The sequence below is a fragment of the Anabrus simplex genome, chromosome 7 (assembly GCF_040414725.1).
Source record: "Anabrus simplex isolate iqAnaSimp1 chromosome 7, ASM4041472v1, whole genome shotgun sequence".
Taxonomy (NCBI): domain Eukaryota; kingdom Metazoa; phylum Arthropoda; class Insecta; order Orthoptera; family Tettigoniidae; genus Anabrus; species Anabrus simplex.
Window position 1 is genome coordinate 298792702 of NC_090271.1, and position 13207 is coordinate 298805908.

Here is a 13207-nt window from a genome sequence, read left to right on the forward strand (position 1 = left end):
AGCCTTTATTGATGGGCAGAAAGAACATAACTGTAAAACACTCTACAAAGGGGTCTGACATAAAAATGCAGTTCCTCTCAGATTCTCATGTATTTACATAATTTATTCATTCACACGTGCATTCAACAGCATTTTCGTTGATATACATCGTGATGATAATTACATTTATACGAAAGGCAAATATGAAAATTGTATTTACGTTCCATAAGCTACTTAGTACTTGTACACATCTCATATAAGGTATTTTCAGTAAACGTTGGTTTGAATAATGTCCTGTTGACAAATAAAACAGCAGTAATATTATTAAAATGTATCTTTGTGCTAACATTCGATTGGGACCCTTTCTAAGGCTCTGAACTTAGCTATTGCAAGAGGTGGCCCTGTTGCACGGAACTTCCTAAGGCTAGGGCCACACTTCTGCAATTTCACGTTAGAAATTTGGATGGGACCGACCACACACAACGTGATTTCCCGCCGCAGGACACGAAACAAAGCGCGTCTTCAAGGTCGCCCGCTTGCGACTGGGACGAGGTCCATTTTGTTTGCGTGTTTTCCCGTCAAGTGCCTGGCCACACTTACGGAATGAAGACGCTGCGCTCTTGTTTGAATATCGCGCGTGGTTCATCTGCGTTCGTTATGTACTTCCAATTTGCAAAATGGAATTAGGGAATAATTAATAATTTTGGAGGTACAAAAGTAGTTGTCTCTTTACGACACAAAAGACCACGAATTCAAAACCAGAGATGTGAAGAGAGATGCGTGATTATCAGTAACTGGCGCGGGTTTGGGGAAGACGTCGTTTTTCTTTTTCTGACAGCATTTTTCATAAAATAGGAAAGCATTTCAAATGAGGTCACGGACATCGTGTAATACTCAAAAATGTCTCTGGATTGTTTTTTAGTTTATTGTGTAGTAGCAGTTGGTGACCTGTCGATTATTACAAAATATATCCAATATTTTCTTTGACGACGACAAAAGCAGCACATAACGCAACAACGGTGTTATTTTTGAGTGGGATTCCGTCCATATGCAAAGCAATGGTGTTTCTCTGCTGATTTACAATATACAACACCCTAATAAAATCACGCCGTTCAAACACGCCCTGAAAAGAAAACACGCAGAAATCCAGCGTGACAAGCACAAGTATGGGCACCCTCCTAGTAGGTCGTAAAGCTGCGTGAAAAACACGCAATGACGCAACTTGAAATGATGCAAGTGTGGCCCTAGCCTAAAATGTAAATTACTAGACCTTTGTCTGCCTGCCTGCCTGCCTACCTGCCTGATTGCCTTCCTGCACATTAGAGCGAGTGAAGCCGATTGCAGAAAAGCATGTCATGAGTGCTTGCCGTACTCCTTCACGTGGCCACTCGGGCAGCGATCGGCATCGAAGTTACTTTGTTAATCTTCGGAAACTTTCGTTACAAAAACTTACGAGCTGTCTCTACCCAACGTCTCTGTTGTCTCAATGAACTGTAATGCACCTGCATTACCACACGCTTTCAGAGCTTTGCCCTATAGTCCAAATTTAAATCCCCTGGTCGGGCAGGTATGCTATCCCTGTAAGAAAGGGTTTTACAAGTAAGAGTTCAATACATAACTCAATTTCTTTATAGATTCTTTTTATCTTCCAGTAGCCGGGCTGAGCGTCTCAGACGGTAGAGGCGCTGGCCTTCTGACGCCAACATGACAGGTTCGATCTTGGCTCAGTCCGGTGGTAGTCGAAGGTACTCAAATACGTCAGCCTCGTGTCGGTAGTTTTACTGGCATATCAAGGAACTCCCGCGGGACTAAATTTCGGCATCTCGGCGTCTCCGAAAACTGTAAAAGGTAGTTAGTGGGACGTAAACCAAATAACACTATTATTATTATTATTATTATTATTATTATTATTATTGTTATTATTATTATTATTATTATTATTATTATTATTATTATGATTATTATTATTATTATTATTATTATTATTATTATTATTATTGAAATAAAAAATAAAAACCTACAACCTGTTTTCCAGTCAGTGACCGGGTCAGGGATGTAATAAATGAATCATATATAGGCTGTTATTACGATGGGGTCGCCACTCCCAAAGTGATATATTAATGAATGATAGATGCTACGAAATGAGAATGGAGAGTGTTGCTGGAATGAAAGATGACAGGAAAAACCGGAGTACCCGGAGAAAAACCTGTCCCGCCTCCGCTTTGTCCAGCACAAATCTCACATGGAATGACCGGGATTTGAACCACGGTATCCAGCGGTGAGAGGCCGACGCGCTGCCGTCTGAGCCACGGAGGCTCTATTATTATTATTATTATTATTATTATTATTATTATTATTATTATTATTATTAATAATAATTGTGTGCCTCTGTGGTGTAGTGGTTAGCGTGATTAGCTGCCACCCCCGGAGGGCCGGGTTCGATTTCCGGCTCTGCCACGAAATTTGAAAAGTGGTATGAGGGCTGGAACGGGGTCACTCAGTCTCGGGAGGTCAACTAAGTAGAGGTGGGTTCGATTCCCACCTCAGCCATCCTCGAAATGTTTTTTCCGTGGTTTGCCATACCTCCTCCAGGCAAATGCCGGGATGGTACCTAACGTAAGGCCACTGCCGCTCCCTTCCCTCTTCCTTGTCTGTCCCTTCCAAACTTTCCATCCCTCCACAAGACCCCTGTTCAGCATAGCAGGTGAGGCCGCCTGAGCCAGGTACTGGTCCTCCTCCTCATTTGTAACCCCCAACCCAAAGTCTCAAGCTCCAGGACACTGCCCTTGAGGTGTTAGAGTTGGGATCCCTCGCTGAGTCCGAGGGAAAGCCAACCTTGGAACGTAAACTGATTAAGGAACTAAGATTATTATTTGTTACAATATTACAGCCATTACATTTTTGTATACAGAGTGTATACGAGAAATACTGTAACAAGTGTAAAGGGAGATACGATCGCATCTTGCTCACGATGCTGCAGGATTATTTCGGAGATAGCAGGGAATGCAATACATTTTGTCATTGACTTCGTAGTGTCGGCTGCTCGATAACTCCAAGAGTTATCGCCTGATATGTGCCGAGGTCAGCAAGTATTTTTGTGTTTGTATTGGGTGACATGTTCAATACTCCGCACGTACGGTGAAGAAGGTTGGCACAGCGTCTTTTTACGGGAGCCGGAACATCCGCTTTCTATTATTGGAGATGTCAGAAAAGCGATAAAGTCGTGCATTCCTTTCCCGAGGCAAGTGAGAGATGCCCATGCAAGGCAAGTACAACGTAAAAAGGAGGTGATACACATCTTCGTAAACAGAATCCCAATTTGACGTTTTTCCTCTAAGCTCCTCTCATAAACAGGAAGTAGAAAATGGCCAAGTGTCTGCCATCTATTTTCTTTCGGTAAGTATCTCTGAGATGTTGGTCATACAAAGGCGGACAGAAGTATTCCAATGCAACATTATGCTACTGCAAGAGGACATTTAATTACTAAAACACACCGTTATTTCATTTTTAATGCCAGATATATGTACGTAAATTAAATATAAATACATGTTCGTAATTAAGAAATGTTCTCCCAACAGGTGGACATAAGTATTCAATAGTAGGCCTACTTGGTTATCTTGCCTTTCCTATGAATAACTGCAATGACTGTACGTGCCTGCTAGTTAAGTCCAAATCAATCTCATGTTATTCCTGCAGAATAATATATTTCAGTCCTGTTTTGCTTGTGATGTGTGTTTCCTGATCCTATCATCCAATTCCTGCCAGATGTTCTCTATCAGGTTCAATTCGGATGATTGAAATGGTGTTTTGAGTGTATGGGGTGTGTTGTAGATGATCCATAACCTAGCAACTTATAAGATGTCCTTAGGATCGTTGTCTTGTTGGAAATAAAAATGATTTCCGAGATTTTGTTTTCGAGCGCTTCCCTACAGATGTCCTTGTAGTATGTTCTTATAATCAAACTTGTTCATCTTCCCATCATTAACAGCTAGCTCACACACACCACTTGACACCATACACCCCCATACCATTACGCTTCCGCCTCCATGTTTGACCGTAGCACCCATATTTTTAGGATCCCACTCATATTCTTCTGTCTCGACACCTTTAATCGGCCATTGCTTCGGTATGCATTGAACTTGATTTCATGTGACCATAACACACGATCTCAGAACTCAATATTCTTCATTAAATGCTGATTGGCAAATAATAAACGGTTCGAATCCCACTATCGGCAGCCCTGAAGATGGTTTTCCGTGGTTTCCCATTTTCACACCAGGCAAATGCTGGGGCTGTACCTTAATTAAGGCCACGGCCGCTTCCTTTCAACTCTTAGGCCTTTCCTATCCCATCGTCGCCATAAGACCTAGCAAAAAAAAATAAAAAAATAATAATAATAAACGCTTTTAACTTTAGCTACACCGGTTTTCTTCTTGGTGTTCTGGATTTGTACCCAGTACTGTTCAGAACCCTACAAACTGTTCTTTCATGAACCACCTTCCAGGTTGTTCTTCCAGATGTGCTCTAATTTCTGTTGCTGTTATTCTGGGATTTTACTTCACCATTTTATGCACTTGTCTTATATCCCTAGGCAACGGCCGTAGCCGTGTTGAAACACCGGATCCCGTGAGATCTCCGAAGTTAAGCAACATTGGGCGTGGTCAGGAGTTGGATGGGTTGCCACGCGCTGTTGGTGGGGGGTAAGGGAATGGAGGAGCGGAAAGGAACTGGCCACCCTACCGCACGTAAACTCCGGCTCAGGAATACCACTGCGGAGGTTCGAACCTGCCTTCGGGCAGAATAACCCTTACCTTACCTATCTTATATCCCTAGAAGTAAGTTTTGGCGGAGCACCTTTCCTAGGCTGATTGACAAGGGTATTCCTCGCTTTATAGCGTTGGATGACACACCACACAGAGGACGAATTTCTGTGTACAGGTTCTCCAGTTCCTTTACGTGTTTTATTTTGTTCATGCATACGGAAGATGATTTTTCTCTCCCCTGGAGTCGTCTCTTTTCCTCCCCATTTGTACTGTGGCCACTCGTAGCAGAATTTGCTTGTGTACTGTATGACAGAGGACACGAATGAGGAGTTCTGAAGGTACAGAGATGAACATTTCTATCGTTTACTCTGTTTACTGCTGCATCATAGAGCGCGTGCCATAAGGTAACGGAATGTTGTGAAGGGAAATCACATATTGAGTAATACACACCGACCTCGATAGCTGCAGTCGCTTAAGTGCGGCCAGTATCCGGTATTCGGGAGATATGGGTTCGAACCCCACTGCCGGCAGCCCTGAAGATGGTTTTCCGTGGTTTCTCGTTTTCACACTAGGAAAATGCTGGGGATGTATCTTAATTAATTTCAGGGCCGCTTTCTTCCCACTCATACCGTTTTTCCGTACCTTTGTCGCGATAAGGCCCATTTGTGTCGGCACGAATGAGGAGTTCTGAAGGTACAAAGATGAACATGTACTTGTACAAATAATACACACGTTCTTTTCGTTCGTGTACAGTACTGTGTGTGTTTGAAACACACGATAACGAATCAGTGGAATCATCATCATCATCATCATCATCATCATCTGTTTACCCTCCAGGTTCGGCTTTCCCTCGGACTCAGCGAGGGATCCCACCTCAACCTGGAGCTTCAGACTCTTGGCCGGGGGATACAACTGGAGAGAATGATCAGTACCTCGCCCAGGCGGCCTCACCTGCTATGCTGAACAGGGGCCTTGTGGAGGGATGGGAAGATTGGAAGGGATAGACAAGGAAGAAGGAATCAAGCGGCCGTTAGGTACCATCCCGGCATTCGCCTGGAGGAGAAGTGGGAAACCACGGAAAACCACTTCGAGGATGGCTGAGGTGGGAATCGTACCCACCTCTACTCAGTTGACCTCCCGAGGCCGAGTGGACCCCGTTCCAGCCCTTGTACCACTTTTCAAATTTTCGTGGCAGAGCCGGGAATCGAACCCGGACCTCCGGGGGTGGCAGCTAATCACGCTAACCACTACACCACAGAGAAGGACATCAGTGGAATCACAAAATAATACATAACTCCGCCTTCCTTGTTGCTTAATTTAAAGCTGCATATCGGTAGATTTGAATACTTCTAGACATGATACTGTATAGGCTTTTGGGCTTATGCCGAGTAAAGAAAATAAAGTGAAATTCTTTACGTTTCACAGAGAACTGTGCTCTGCGTCATCAAAAGAAAATCTCGACTTTCCACGAGAAAGGCTTCATAAACAATGACTTCTTGAAATTTAGACGTTATAATAGAAGTGGAAATGGTACGTTCATTCGTCGCCAGATGGCTCCCCGGACGTGGCACAGCGCTAGCGTTCGAAGCGGAAGCTGACCGCACCATAAAAACCAGTCTAAGAGGGTCACATAACATGTGTACGTAACATATGACATTGACTCAAGCCTGGAATGAAACATCTGGCGATGAGGAATGTACGAATTTGGAAAACACCGAGACGAAATAACAATAGCGAAGGGACACGGAAGGGAAGTACCTACGTAAATCCTTAATGGCTGGCAACCAGGTATTACTTAATTGATAGCAAGTGTCCCTGTTGAAATCGTTAGGATTTCTACATATTTCCACTGCTTCTCGTGTAATCCTGGACCTGTAGTGTCTAGTGTGGGTAAGAGCTCGAGCATCTTGGAACATGACATCATGACCCGACGATAGAGCGTGCTCAGCAGGTTGGTTGAGACGAATATCACGTTCATGTTCCTTGATACGGGTACCAAGGGACTGGCATGCTTGTCCGATGTATACCGGTATACCGTGAAAGCATCAATGGCAACACTGAATCCTTCTGTCCGCCTCTGTACACAGATCTACAAAATTTCATGAACACAATTACACTCCTCTTCCGCTTCTTTTTCTGCCGCTTTTCCCACAGCTGTGAAGTCAAGGGTGCTAACTATGTCGCACATGTGGATTTGGCCCTTTTTTACGGCCGGATGCTCTTCCTGACGCCAACCCTATGTGGGGGATGTAATCACTATTCCGTGTTTCTGTGGTGGTTGGTAGTGTAGTGTGTTGTGTGAATATGAAGAGGAAAGTGTTAGGACAAACACAAACACACAGTCCCCGGGCCAGAATAATTAATCAGAGGTTATTAAAATCCCCGACCCGGCCGGAAATCGAACGCGGGACCCTCCGAAATTGAAGGCCTCAACGCTGACCATTCAGCCAATGAGTCGGACCATGAACAAAATTACACTATCAGTATGTTCCGATACCTATACGATGCAGTTAAATTCTAGACATTCTAGTCGCTTCAAATCATTCAAAGTACGGCGTGAAGAATTCCATCTATCGGTCACAGGTGAAGTCGAAGGAGTGTAAACAGGTTGATACAAAAGTTCGTGCAGAAGCCTATAGCGGGGTTAAAATGCACCAACATTCAAACGGGAACGAGTAGTGCACAACGAAACCCTGCGTCAAAACAAGCCTGGGAATATTAAGAACGACATAACGGACAATAATTTGAATTATATTTCCAAAATTATCTCCATTTATAAACAATCTAGTACTGACAATCATTGATGAGATAGTCGTTTGCCCACACAGCGATGTAAAACATTAGACACTGAATCATGTTTACAAAATATTGTTCAAGCTGTCGCCCGCCACATTCAAAACAGATATCACACTGGCGCAGGAAAACGAACTTCTCTGCGTTAGCAAACGATTATCACTTCATTGACTGTCAGTTCTAAGTTACCCATCTGTATAATATGCATATAAAATAGCTATTACCGGGCGAGTTGGCCGTGTGGTTAGGGGCCCGCAGCTGTGAGCTTTCATCCGGGAGATAGTGGCTTCAAACCCCACTGTCAGCAGCCGTGAAGATGATTTTCCGTGGTTTCCCATTTTCACACCAAGCAAATGCTGGGGCTGTACCTTAATTAAGGCCACGGCCGCTTCCTTTCAACTCCTAGGCCTTTCCTATCCCATCGTCGCCATAAGACCTATCTGCGTCGGTGCGACGTAAAGCCCCTAGCAAGAAAAAAGAATCTTTTGAAAGTAGGAAAGAATGTAAAGAAAAAAGTCGAAATTTAAGAGGGAAAATAGGAGAAAATATTCACTTATAGGCCGTACTTTATCAAGGAAATGTTCGATAAAATCTTAAAGTTCCTTCAAAACGTTTAAGAAAATGGAAATCTGCCACCTCTGCGACCGCCAGAAGTACAGATCATTGATGAATGATTAAGTTTAGATGCAAATAAATGAGGGCTTGTTCATTTCGGCGATGATTTGAATTAAATGATTTGGTTCTGAAATTGAACGTAAACTATTTATACATACCATCTTCATACGTGAATACAACGGTTGATCGTAGCGGAGGTGTCAGAATTGCAAGGAAATAAATCCACTTCTTATTCCGATGTTGAATGTGTTGAAAGCTTAAGTGGCATCCTGTCTCTCCTTGTAAGGGTGGGCCATCTGCCAGCCAGCATCAGTTCTTTATCCACACTTTTTTACTTCTCAAACGTTCATTGTACAGAAATTCGACAAGAACGACAGATAGCCTGATGTTGTAAGTTCTTGTCTCCCGCCACAAGATGTCGTAATGGTCCACTGACACGAAGGATTTCATCTTCGGAAAAAAAGGCGGATTTGAATAGAACTTACTTTGTCAATTTGATAGAAATTCTAAGGCAGAGAAATGTTGGTTAAACAATGACTTTTAAGCCAACGCAGAAGAGTCATCTCATCACACAATTAGTATTATTTTCCTAGTATAAATTTACATATACATTCCTGCAACAAGCCTTATACTTCCTGACGCATACTAAGCATTAAGGTACAAGTTCATACGGTGGCCGTGACAGTTAGCGCGTCAAGTCTATGTGGTGGATCACCGTAGTGACTCTGTTCGAGACCAGTCGGTGAAAAACGTTTCCGCATCAGAATATTGGCCGGGAGGGCAGGAGAGTTGGTGGTATGCAATTATTAATCACCACATTGCATGCAAAGGCCTGCATTTACTTTCAAACATCTCCGCAGTGTTTACATCAAGTAAGGGCGTATGGTGCTGTTGATGGTGATTGTTCCGTCAGATGGGGACGTTCATCCCTCAGCAGACACGTGGGTGTCATTTGACAGGAGTAGCCTATGTGCCGACGCCAGGTTTCACACTCTCCCTACCTCACATTTCACACACACACGCGGAGTTTACTCATGGGCTTCAAATAGAAAGTATTGCTCCAGGAGAGCCCAACATGTCCTCGGATACTCGCGGCACAAAAGTCCGTATGCTAAGTAAATTAGGATTTCTCCGTAAATTACTGTAAAGGCAGTGAGTAAGATTATATTAAATTACATCTACAAACGAACTGTACCATCAGACGCCTCATTCAGTGTTATACGTGGTTGGTCGTATGACATCTTCTCGTATCTCCTACATTTATGGGTTAGATTGAGTTAAAGTCATTGAATTTTGTACAGTTTTCACATACTACTTTATATTTTTGATACTCATGTAAGAGCTAGAATCATAAAATTTGGCTATCGCATGGCCACTGGTCATTCAATGTGCGTACCCAATGTCGTGATTCTATCTTTCCTATAAGTGAGCCAAACTAAAACCTATACGTGTAAAAAGTACAAAATTAACTTGAAATCGTAATATATAGCTCTATTTAATGTGTAAGGGATAGAAATACGACAAAAAACCTCATAGGACCAAAGTTGTAGATCTCTCCAGAATGAAAAGCGATTGTTCTTTCTGTTTTGTGATACGACTTACCGTTTAGCCACCAATTATCCCCAAAACGAAAGTCTGCACCGTCGTTAAATTTGCATCCATATTTCGATATTTTCCGGGGCCAAAAGTTATACATTTGTATAGCTTGGAACTTTTCCTCACACAAAAGTGTGTCCAGGTTGCGAGATTAGCACTCGCATACATACGGAGTAATTAAGGAAGAAAATAATACGGTTAAGAAAGTTGAAATTAATAGAAAATAGGATTATAACTGAGGACAGAGGGATAGGACAAATATGTAAATACCAAGTGAATGTATTGGAAAATCAAATGCCCCTCAATAAATTATGCTGGTATGAGTTATGGATATTAGAAAGCGGTAACAGAGGAGAAATTTCGGCGCAGAGATTCTTAGGTAAACAGATAAGAAGATAACTAATGGTGTTATTACTTAAGCTATTCGAGGACGGCTATAAACTCCAATGATATTCCACCAGTATCCCGCAAAATGGTCGATTGATGCCTCTCTTGCTTTCTATCCAAGGAACAACTACGAATTTACAGGAATGATGACAAAAATGGCAATACGTTACATCCCTGCTGGCAAGCAGTCAGAGACGTTGCCATGGCAACCTATAGGTTCGTTGCCGGTCTGTCGGTCACTTAAAGCAGAGCATGATACCCGCAGAAACGAGCAATTTACTCCGTCATTTGAAGGGGAAGGTAAAATATGAACATAATATAATAAAGAGACGTTTCACATACATTCCACGGAGTTTACAGAAAATCAATAGTATATGAGAAAATGGAGGAAAACCGTTCTGATTTTCCTATAAATCCCCCGTCTCTTCAAAGATTTTAAAGTGATATTCATATCAAAATCTTCCCCGGGATGAGTATACACTAAATATGACGTTTGGTCGAGATCTATCCGGCCGTTTCGCCGTGATGATGGAACAGACAAACGAATGGACAAACAGACATGAAAAATAAAAACCACCCATTCGGTCTTCAGTTGACCAAAAACGGATAAATATCTGAAAAATTGGCAAAACAAACGAAATTAGACAGCGGACCCCCTACAACTTTATTTATGTAGATATAATAATAATAATAATAATAATAATAATAATAATAATAATAATAATAATAATAATAATAATAATAATAATAATAATAATATGACCTTAAAAAGTACACAATGTGCAAGCAAAGATGCTCTGAAAACGAGCTAAATATGACCTAAAAAGCGTAAAATATGACTTAAAACATTTTACGGAGAGGTAAAAAGTGATAGAATATTACTGACATCAAACGTGTTTAAAAGTGATTGGTGATAATACTGCAGATACATTTAATTTTACAAACTGACAGATCTACAGTAGGTACGTTAAAATGTTATACATTCATTCAGTATTATAGCACTGAAGTGCAGTCTCATTCTGTTTTTCTAACAAATCACCAAAAATGATTTTTTTTTTTGCTATTTGCTTTACGTCGCACCGACACAGATAGGTCTTATGGCGACGATGGGATAGGAAGGGCTTAGGAATTGGAAGGAAGTGGCCGTGGTCTTAATTAAGGCACAGCCCCAGCATTTGCCTGTTGTGAAAATTGGAAACCACGGAAAACCATCTTCAGGGCTGTCGACATTGGGGTTCGAACCCACTATCTCCCGGATGCAAGCTCACAGCTGCGCGCCCCTCACCGCACGGATAACTCGCCCGGTAAAATGAAGTATTCGTATGCTTCTTGGTATCTAATAGCCTACAGCATTTCTTTCTCGCAATCATGTCTTCTAAACCTTCTGCATGTCCACCTCTGTAGCGTAACGGTTAGTGTTATTAGCTGCCGGGTTCGATTCCTGGTACCGCCAGAAACTTACAAATGCAGGAGGACTGGTATATGGTTAAAATGGTACATGAAGCTCCCCTCCATTGGGGTGTGCCTACAGAGAGCTGCACCACCTCAGGATGAGGACACGAGTTTAAGTCCGGTTCCGTGGCAAAATAGTTTGCGTGCTGGCCTTTGGTCACAGGAATCCCGGTTTCGATTCCTTGCAGGGTGGGGAATTTCAACCATAATTGGTTAATTTCGCGACGCGCAGGTCGCCTCCGGGAGTTAAATAAAAAGACGTGCACCATGCCTCTCCGGAGGCCACACGGCATTACCTCTTTCTGGAAAAGAAAGAAAAAATATATTTATTACAGAATTTTGAAATCCTGTGTTTGAAAATCGACGCAGATAACATGTACCTTGTTAAAAACGACAAAAATGCCCAAAATATAACCAGGTAAGTCCTTACAGCACTAAAACGAGAAAAATAAGACCAAAGCATCGAAATGGCCGAAATATGCTTTTATAGGCCTTATGCAATATAAAATTGCATTAAACGGTGTCAGGGACCCATCATACATGTATTTATCGGATTCAGGGTAAAATGACGTCAGCAATGAAATATATCTTTTCCTTAACATCCGAACCTTTAGTCATCACCATTGCGTGTTTGTGTGGTGTGTTGTCTGAATATGAAGAAGGAACTGTTGGGACAAACACAAACAACACTTACTGAGCCAGAAGAATTAATCGGACGCGATTAACATCCCTGATCCGGCCGGGAATCGAAACTGGAACCCTCTAAGCCAAAGGCCCCATCGTTGACCATTCAGCTGAGGAGTCGGGCAATAATAGTAATAATAATTAATCTATATATTAAGAGTTTACTAAAAACAGCTTTGGCAAATCAATCCGCCCGTTCTGCTGCTCCGATTAGTTTCTTTTTTGTTTTAGTCTCTCCGGAATTACCTGCCGGTGAATCAAGAGACATTGATAGGTCTCTAAGTTCAGCCAACTTTGATTAATCATAAAATCAAATAAATGATCACTTAAGGCGAAGGCTTACTCTAACCCGCAATACATTCTGTACTTGGCAGGTTGCTAAGCAACTGACACTTTCTTGAATATTGAATTTTCACGACCGCGTTGTAATCGAAACAGACTTTCAACTTTCAAGACCACTGGTGTCCGGCTGGCCATTTTTGTTCTGTACTTAACATCTCTTCAACACGTACTACATGTACGTAACACGACCTAATACGTTGAAAGTCTGTTTCGATGACACTTTCTTCTTCTTCTTCTTCTTCTTCTTCTTCTTCTTCTTCTTCTTTTTGTTTCGTATAGGCTAGCTAAGGACCACGACATTCAACTATTACATTTTGGAATGGGCTTTGATGTTTGCCCAGTAGTTGTGCATCCTCAGGCTGTGCTGCTCCTTCCTCTCCTTTGTCCAAAGGGCGCCAGTCTTCTTCGTTGGTAGTCTGTCCTGGAACTCCTTATGTTTAAGTATCTTCCTGAGTGTTGTCCGATCCTTGAAGTTTCCTTCTGTTATGCCAAGTTCCTGTAGATCTTTATCCACTTCCATCAACCATGGTGACTTGGTCTTCCTATTTTGCCAGTAGCTGAGAATCCGGTTGGTCAACCTGGTCGGATGCATCCTA